Below are 9,496 nucleotides of genomic sequence, written 5' to 3'. Positions count from 1 at the left end.
GTGGCGGTCATGAATGGATGAAGGATAATGTATGGCAGTGGATGGGACCCGGTTGACTCTTTCTGAACGACTTCTCTTGAACATATGGCGACACTGATGCGATGGATCGGTAGCATTACCCCAAATATGGATGGTATGGCGAGACCATGGTGATGTGACCGGTGAATGAAACAACCCAACCCGATTGTGATACGGAGGAAAAGTGTCATGTTCAAGAGCGACCTGCTACCATCAAAGTTTTCTCGATTTTTTCCCAATTTTTCCCCAGTCATTGCTGACCAGTACCTCTTTATTTTTGTCAAGCTTGAGGAGGATAACATATGCTTGTTCTATAACCTGCCCTTCGGGCAAGCTCATCGCTATGTTTTAACGAGCTTAGCGATAGTGAAACTCGTTCTCGTCTAAAGACAAGTTTGTCACTATTTAATAATTTTAACGAGTCTAACGACAAGGATGACTCAGTCCTTTTCATTTTTAGAGAGTCTGAAAAGGTACATAAAGTTAACTCCAAAATTCCTTTTTCGTCATCTAATCCCTTAAGTCCGAAAAAGTATAAAACAATACAGAAGGGATGAGTTTTCGATAATTTTAACGAGCTGAATAAAACAAGCGCTCGACCTTTTTGTGCAATAATCCCTCAAGTCCAAAAAGATTAAAATCTAGAGGAGGGATAGCTCTTCCTGTCCTTTAACGAGCTGGAAGGCCAAAACTCGGCAATCTTTTCATATTTTACGAGTCAATTGAAAAGAGCTTAAAGAAGACTCGTCTTTTGAGGAACGAGTGATAAACAGGGATAGCAACTGATTCCAGGTACATGTTGGAATTTTCCAATCACGACAGTGTCACAAGGATGGCTAGGTGAAATCACTCTTTGCAGCTGTTCCTCAAAATGGGTAAACAATCATATGGAGGTGAACGATCGGCCAAATGAAAAGTGGAGGTGGCAGGTGCAAACACGACCAAGGTTTTAACGGCTGATAAATTTACGATCACAGTGGTTATTTACCAGGATAGGTTCATTTTTTAGTTAAAAATGAGCTTAAACACTGGAGGAAACTCTGCTCACTACTTATATTTATTTTTTAACGAGCATGAAGACCGCGTTAAAACTGCTCGAATCTTGCGTTTATTTTTTAACGAGCATGAACTTTATGCTAAAACTGCTCAATTACCCAGTCATTTGATAAGAGTGTCTCATCAAGATTCTATTTTTTATGGAGCTTCATCTCACTAAGCTTTGCTCCCCATCCTTTCTTTATGCAAGTTCGGAAACGGCTAATCCTACAAGTTTAAAGGGTTAGACCTACAGGTTTAAAGGGAGGACCTAAAAATTTTAAAAATAAATAGTCGCCCCTTGCTTGCACTCCAAAAGGTTTGCATGCCCCCAGGTATAAAATAGAGTTTCAAGGTTACCTCTACTTTTCTGCCATCGAAACTTTTGTTTCACCAGGAGAGGTACCTCTTTCAGGTTGTCCAAAGATTGTCTCGTTAATCTTTCAAACAAAACACTTCCTCGGCAATGTCTACCGAAATAGACAGAGGTGAGTGACGACCCCCGCCTCCTCACATAACTTTGACAAAAGAATCTTATTCCAGAACAACCCCTCTTCCAACCACGGACAGGGTACGGACTAGTCATATTCTCTCGCGGAAACCTACCTTATACCCAAAGTTTTCCTGCCGAAGCAGGCCAGGACGCATGCCCCCTGGGTTCCAGTCATATCCTCCCGGATTACTCGCGCTCATCAGGAGGACGGACCGTGGGTTGAGACACTTCTTGCATGAATAGACCATTTAGGTATGGCACATGACTATTTGCGATGTGTGATCCGGGAAACGAAAGTTGGTCCACGAGCTTGACCATTCTTCCTTCATGCGGAAAACACATTACTCTAAAGAGTGAGGAGACTACAGCTCCCATGCAATATATATAGTCTCATCCAAGGAGTAGGTTATAATCCAAGGGTCCTTGAATGACCATCACGTTCATTTGAACGGTCTTCCCTTTCAATGTTATAGGCACATTGGGGAGGATCCCTAAAGGTCGACTGGTTCCTTTATCAAAACCTGATAGATTTCTCATCTCAGGTAAAAGCGCTGGCGAACCAAGCGCTTTCCAAGCAATAGAGGAAAGGATACTCACAGATGCCCCCTCATCAATGATAGTGCCAGCCATTACCATTCTATATATTTGACAAATAAGTCTAAATGGTATACTGGCTGGCAACCGGGGTCTGCCTAGTTGGTTCCAATCAAAGGACACAACCAGGTTGCTTGGTGGTGGGACCGAATATACGGCCGGATATCGCTCCGATGAACTTCCTTCCTGCGATAAAGGAATGGTGGCTTTGCCCCCTTGATCATCAGAGTCAGTGCTGATGAAGAGAATCTGGACGGTGTCGTCTTTATTCTCCTCTGTGATGGTGTCATTCGAAGATGGAGCCTCTGAAGGCAAAACCGGTCAACTGCCGTATCAACCTTTTGACATTTCGTCAGGCATGGATCCAGACGGTTCTTCTTCAATGACAGGTGCTTCGGCTGACCACCTAAGTGGCTCAGCCAGATTCTCAACTGGTGAGGGACTTGGCAGGAGTCTTTGATATCCAGGAGGGAGATGCGCTCGTAAAATCGGGCGATCTTCCAAAACTCTTTTTTCCTCGTCTAAGAAGGGACAACGGTGGATGGCGTGATTGCCTTCACACAGCCTGCAGGGAAATTTAGCTCTCCCGCTCTATCCTGGAGCTTCACTCCCACTAGTTGAGGGTGAGCAGTCGACATGGCTATCAGAGGTCGATGCTACCGAATTGTGCAAACGGGGGGACCAATCCCTTAGTATCCGGGGGATACAGGGACAATCTCTATGGAAGTGGTCTCCCTGGCATATGACGCATGGCGATTTAGGCCTTACGAGTGCGGTGTGTGGACTTTTGTTAGACGACATTTGTTTGCCCCCAGTCGCCTTAGGCTCCTTCTTCTTCTTCTCTTTCTTCTTCTTCTCCTTCTTCTCCTTAGGAACCTAGTTTTTAATTCGGCCAGTTCCGTCAAGCGAAGAGGAAGGAGGGGAGGAAGATGAAGTTGAAGGCTGGGAGGCAATTCTTGTCTGTTCTAACTGTTGACTCGACTGTTCAGGAATGGTGGTGTTCTGAACGACACTGGTTGAAAAGAGCCAAACTGGTAGGCCAATTGTCAGTCCTGGAAGCGACAATGTGGCCATGTGGGGTGCACCAACATCTCCCCAAGAGGAGAAGGGACTAGGATTTCCACCAAGAGGAATTCCTTGGTTGGTGTGCTCCATCTTTTCAACCTAAAGATCAACGCAGGATTAAAGGGTGATTGTTCCGTTTAAAATAAATTGTTAACGACGCTTTAGACACAACTTTCTTTTTCAGTTTTAAAGAGTCGAGAAAAATCTAAAGATGACTCTAGTCTCCTTCGATGTTTTAACGAGCCCGAAGTGACAAATGCTCGGATGGACTTTTTCTGTTATAGAGTCTGAAAAAGGCCAAAAGAAACTGCTCTGGAGTTCTAGGCAGAGGGTGTGCCAAACTTTTCGCAAAACCGCAGAATACTTTTTAGGGTACGGGCGGTCAATCTTCGTGAATGCTGTGTTCACTGCATTGCGATCAGTAGGGCGGCCGACACGGCTTCCTAAGGATAAAAGATATATGCCTATAGGGGTCTCCCAATATATACGCGATGGTACGTGGGAGCACAATCCGTACTAGCGCTATCGTCCCTCAGGAGGAATCACCCACCTTCCACGAGATCGACAGTCACTAGGCTTAACGACGTCGGAACACGTCTCTAGCCTAGACCTCTATGTTGTGCGTTATGTTACAAAGCATTGTTAGGTTCATTCAGTTTATTTTAGGTTGATCTTTTTAAAGTTTTCCTTTCAAGGTTCACCACGAGATGTATGATACAACTTCCTAAATGCAGTCTAAGATGATAAGCAAGCTTTATTATCTTTCAGCTTTGAAAATCCTAGCTACTAAGGGAAAAGAATAACACTATCTTTTCTCAAAGAGCAATCAGCACACTCTAATGCACTTTCCCTAAATCCAACATGCAAACTATCAAATGCAAAATGCACAATGCAGGTGTCTGTTTTTCACTTTCTTAGTATAAATGCCTACAAAGAAAGCTTTTTGCACAACTTTGAATTTGCTTTTAAAAAGATCAATATAAACAAGTTCACTTTCTTCGAAATCAACAAGGGTAGAAGAGATTACAATCACTTTGCGATTTTCGAAATAAAGACTTGTTTTGACACTTTGAAAGAGACAAATTTAAACCAATAAGCAAAAGTAAATCTATAATCAATCTGAAAACAACCAATGAACTCTCTTCTAAGATCACTCTCAATCAGATCTAAATCAAAGGCTACAGGATGACTACTTTACTCATGCAAAGGAAAACTGTAAATGACGCCACAAACACATAAAAACATTCACAGTCTTTTTGTACAAAAAAGAGGTGGAATCTAAGCAAAGAAAAGGAGTTATCAGACTGGTACCTATGCTGGTTAAAGGCTACAAAAAACAGAGATCAAAACAGGGCAATAGACAACAAAGAACCCCAGCTGCACAAAGCCACACTGGTTCAGCACAAGTCTAACACTGTGGAGTTGACATTCAGCACAGGTAGCCCACACGGGACCTGCGTTGAAATGCAGACTGCCTTCATAGTGCCTGCACTGAAAGAGAAACTCTCGTTTCCCTTGGTTTCTAGGTCACAAAATGCTCAAAAATCAACTGTTTCAGGCCAAATCAGAAACACAAGCAAGGTATAAACAGAGGGATGCTTTGAGAGGGTACTAAAGACTATCACAAGGATCATCAAACCATTTGTGGATCTAGTTTAGATCATAGACAAGTCCAGCAACTGGACCAAAGCAGCAACTTTCTACTTTGCATCCGGGAAAGATGCAGTTCGGTAGTTGCTGTCAAGTCTATGAAGTAAACAAATGACGGAAACACAAATGAAATGAATAAACAAGTTCTTCCCCAGTGGAGTTGCCAATTTGTTGTGGGGAAAAATGCCTATGCAGGACAATCCTGTCCACCTAAGGTGTGACAGCGCCTTAGCAACAAACGAATACAGCTATCATGATTTCTTCCTTTATGAAATGTGAAAGAGGGGAGATTGGTAGACTTACCGTTGTCTTCCGGTTGTCCCTCGATCTAGATCCTCTTCTCTTTGGGTGTCCACAGCTATTTTCCTCCTCGCTTGCTCAAGAGAACAGCTACTTGAATCCCACGAGATCACAAGAGAACAGCTACCTGTGACAAGAGAACAACTACGTGTGACAAGAGAAGAACACAACACAAAGGCAAATATACATATTCATAAATGATTCAGGATTAGAAGTAAATCAAATACACTAATGCAATCATACAAAATACACCAGCTATATAGGAAAGAATCAAGATAGCTTTATTGATTGATAACAGGGTTCAGGAAGAGATACAACCCATAGGGCTCCAATCCAGCATCTTCTTCCCAGCAGAATGGAATTCCTTCTTCAGCTCCCTTCAAAGCATTAAGCACCCAATGTCTCCAGTCTCAAACCAATAGCAATTCTTTGCAATAACAAAATTCCAGCCTCCTAGATCTCATGGAGGGGAGATCCATATATAGATGTTTGGAGAGAGGATGAGTCAGCTTGAGATCTGAATAGTGTCCTCTCCCTCTATCAGTTCTTGAGTCCACTTGGAGGTTCTTGCTTCCACTTGGAGATTTGGAACCTCTTACTCATCACCAGTCGAATTCCTTGATGTAAGTGTCATTTTGGAAGCTTCCTGGGCATTGACACATTGAGGAATGAGCCTGCCACTTGTCCAATTACACTCAGCGCAGGTAGCCTTTGTTGGAGTTGACATTCAACGCAGGCAGACAGTGGAGCAGTTGACATTCAGCGCAGATGCTTAGTGGAGCAGTTGACATGATCCAGAATTGGCTTGTTTTTGAGTGTTTTCAGGTGGAGAACTTCTATGAATTGTTGTGGTTAGTTTACCTTGTTCCTCTAGGGGTAGGAACAACATGTTTAGGGACTTTGGATCCCTTAGTTTATGGACATTTCATGCTCAATGCTGTAAGGCACAAAAATGTCTATAACACATTGTCAAAATGCCAGTGGGAGTAAAGCACCCAGTTAGTATGATCCGACCGCGCAAACCTGAAGGCAAACCATCCCCCACAAATGTCTATATGGTGGGGAGATCAGCAAGTTTATCACCCCAAACCTCATATACCCACGCTTTTAGTCTTTCCTCTGAGTAATTCCTGCCTCGAATCCTTCCAACTAAGACCCGATCCGCTATATCCATGGATTCCACCAACTGAATGTCTTCTTCCAACTAAAGGATGGCGTCATCAGCCTTCGATCTGAAACACTTCACCTTCTTCCGAGGACTCGCCTCCTCGGGTGGTGTCACCCTTGCGTCCAAATTAATCCCAATGGATGAGTTCACCTCAGGGTCGGGGGGGGGCGGTAAAGGGGTGTCAGAGGGATATGTGGGGAAGATGGGGATATCAGGGGGAGGGGTGGAATCGTGAAACTAATACGGCAGAGCCGGAGGCGATGGGGCTGATGAGAGAGGTACAACGGAAGGACCACCAAAGAGATGGATGTAGGGAGGGTCAGCCCATGACTCCGGGGGTTTAGGGTTTAGGCAACCAAATGCAAACCCTAACAAGGATGGGGAGACAGGCAGGGAGGAAAGGGATGGCCAAGTAGGGGGAACGTCCGTTAGGATGACTGGACGACCAAACGGCCCTGAGATCGGAGGCAGGTCGGCGATGGTCGCATTTAACTCACAGGTGAATGAAGTGTGGTTAGCCCTCACTGAATGCAGAGTAGTCCAAACAAATCCTTCGGGATCCTCCAAGTAATCTACCAATGCAAGGTCCATAGTTGTCGGGAAACATTATCACCAGTTGCTTGTAACCGACAGGGAAAGGTGGAAACAGGGGAAACAACCCTAAACGGAGGGTCGCGACTGAGGTAAACCCTATACAGTAAACCGCGGTAAAATCGTATCAGGCCAAAAGAGCCAAGATAAGGAGAAAACCACAGCCCAAGGACCAGCCTATGTGGTCAATCCGGTGCCTGCCACCTGCTGCAGAGATTTGGCTCCACGCTCTGTCAACCGTACTCTCCATCGCTGTCACACTTCAGGACCTCCGTCGTTCATCCTCAACTTCAATTCTAGATATGAGATATGGTTGAGATGTCTAGTAGAAAATATATATTGAGAGGACTCTCTATTTTTTGAAATGTTACAATATATATATATATATATATAATTTTTTCTATTAATATTTAAAATGTTACATGTCGACTCCATATTAAAAAATGAATAAATTATATATATATATATATATATATATATATATATATATATATATATATATATATATATCACTTTCATATTAAGAATGCAATAAATTACACATATCCCAGTGAAAACATAAGAAAATGTTTAATATAAATTACTTTGTTTTTATTTATAAAAAATTGATTTAAAAGCCCTAGATGTGGGCGTTACTGCAGTCATAAATGGCTCTGATGCCAACTATTAATACCGCGTACTACATGTTGTAGAGCAGCGGGGCTCCCCAGACCTTCACCTTAAGTAAAATGGATGATCAGCAATTTGACAGAAACAGTGGTGTCTGCACATTTATGGTTTACTTGGTTCGAAGCATGGCAAGGATGGTTATATTCATTACCACCCGGCTCTTCCCTCTCATGGTGTGTTTCAGTTATTCTGGCTCTGAGTTCTGGACCGCGAAATCTTCGGGAAGCAAGAGAGTCCTCCTTCTCAGAGGCGCACCTTGCAGGCTTCAAGCACGTCTCAGGGGTAAGCAGCTCACTCATCCTTCTCTGGCTCACGCATTTTGTTTTTCAATTGTGCTCTCTACTGTTTCTGTGGTTTCCGACACCCTCCTTTGCTATTTAATATGGCTCAACAAGGGGGCAGGAAGAGACGCAGAGGTACTCTCTGTGATGGCTCTCGGCTTTCTGCCAGTAGCTCTGATAACCCTGATCACTCACCTGATAATCTCCCTCCACCTCAGGCAAATGTGCAGCCCTCTAGCTCTGCTCGTCGGCCTCTCCCAAACAATGCTTTTCAGACCACCCATTTTAAATTCCAGAGCAACCTCAATAGACCTCTGATCTCTGCCCACATCACATTAATTATCTCTGAAGAAGAAAACCAAATCCATCCTCTGGCCTGCATCGCTCTGGAACCCTCTCAGAGCAGCGAGCAGCAATTGACCTTGGGTAGCCCGGAGAAAGCTATGGTGGAACAGACAAGCCATATTGATAGCCCGAGAATTACTCTGCCCCATGTCGATATTTTCCCTGCTGAGGGGGATGAAGCTCTGAATGATTCCAATCGCCCAATTTCAATCCCTGAGGATAATAAGGTCAGCAATGAAGTTCTGGGTGTGGCTAGTGACCATCCAGCAGATAAGAAGACCTCTGTCGGGGGCAAGGAAGACTAAGGCCACGCGGCACTATTCGGTTTCTTTTTGCCTTTCGTCTGTCAAGCAGACGACTGTTTCTAGGTTTCCTTGATAAAGCACATGGCTCAATTCCGTCAGCTTGAAGTTTTTGCTCAGTTCCAGGGCAGAAGCAATGTTTTACAGACATACTTGCAATGGCTACTCGCTTCTATGCTCTCGTGCACAATCTCTCTTATCTTCTGGTCCTTATCTGAAATGTTTTTCTGTTATGAAGTTTTTTGTAGCACCTATGCTCAGAATCCTTCCATTCTGAGGTGAACTTGCAGTGTACAGAGGCCTCATGATTCTTCTGAGGCCTTTCTTACATGTAAAAATATTTTTATTTTAAGTTAATAGATATTAGTCTTTGCCGAGAAAAAAAAAATTGATTTAAAACAATGTTATCTAAAATAGATATTGAAATATTTTATTTGTGACTATCAATAAAATATTTTTTATTTTTAACTATTACATGTAAATATATCACAATATCAATTATATTATTTTTACATGGTATTTGTCAACTCCATAAAGGAATTACATATTTTTTAATATTGAAAAGTAATTTTGCTTGTCTTTACATTCAATTACTTTATCTCCATATAAATTGGATGTAAAAGCTAGAAGAGCGGTGCAATTACTTCTTTTTTGGTTTATAGAAACTTGATATAATATTATGTTATTTCCTATGAACGTTGAAATATTTTATTTATAACCAACAATAAAATATTGTTTTAATTAATATATTTTTATTTTACTATTACACAACAACTAAACATAGAATGAATTACATATCATGTAATATCAATTATATATATATATATATATATATATATATATATATATATATATATATATATATATATATATATATATATATATATATATTATATATATATATATATATATATCTAGATATATATATAACACACATATATAGTTTTATATAGTATATGAATGGTATACATTGAAATAATTTATT

The sequence above is a fragment of the Pinus tabuliformis genome, chromosome X (genome assembly GCF_031772625.1).
Source record: "Pinus tabuliformis cultivar Carrire ecotype Pingquan chromosome X, CPIR1, whole genome shotgun sequence".
In the NCBI taxonomy this organism is placed as follows: domain Eukaryota; kingdom Viridiplantae; phylum Streptophyta; class Pinopsida; order Pinales; family Pinaceae; genus Pinus; species Pinus tabuliformis.
This window is presented reverse-complemented; position numbering follows the sequence as displayed.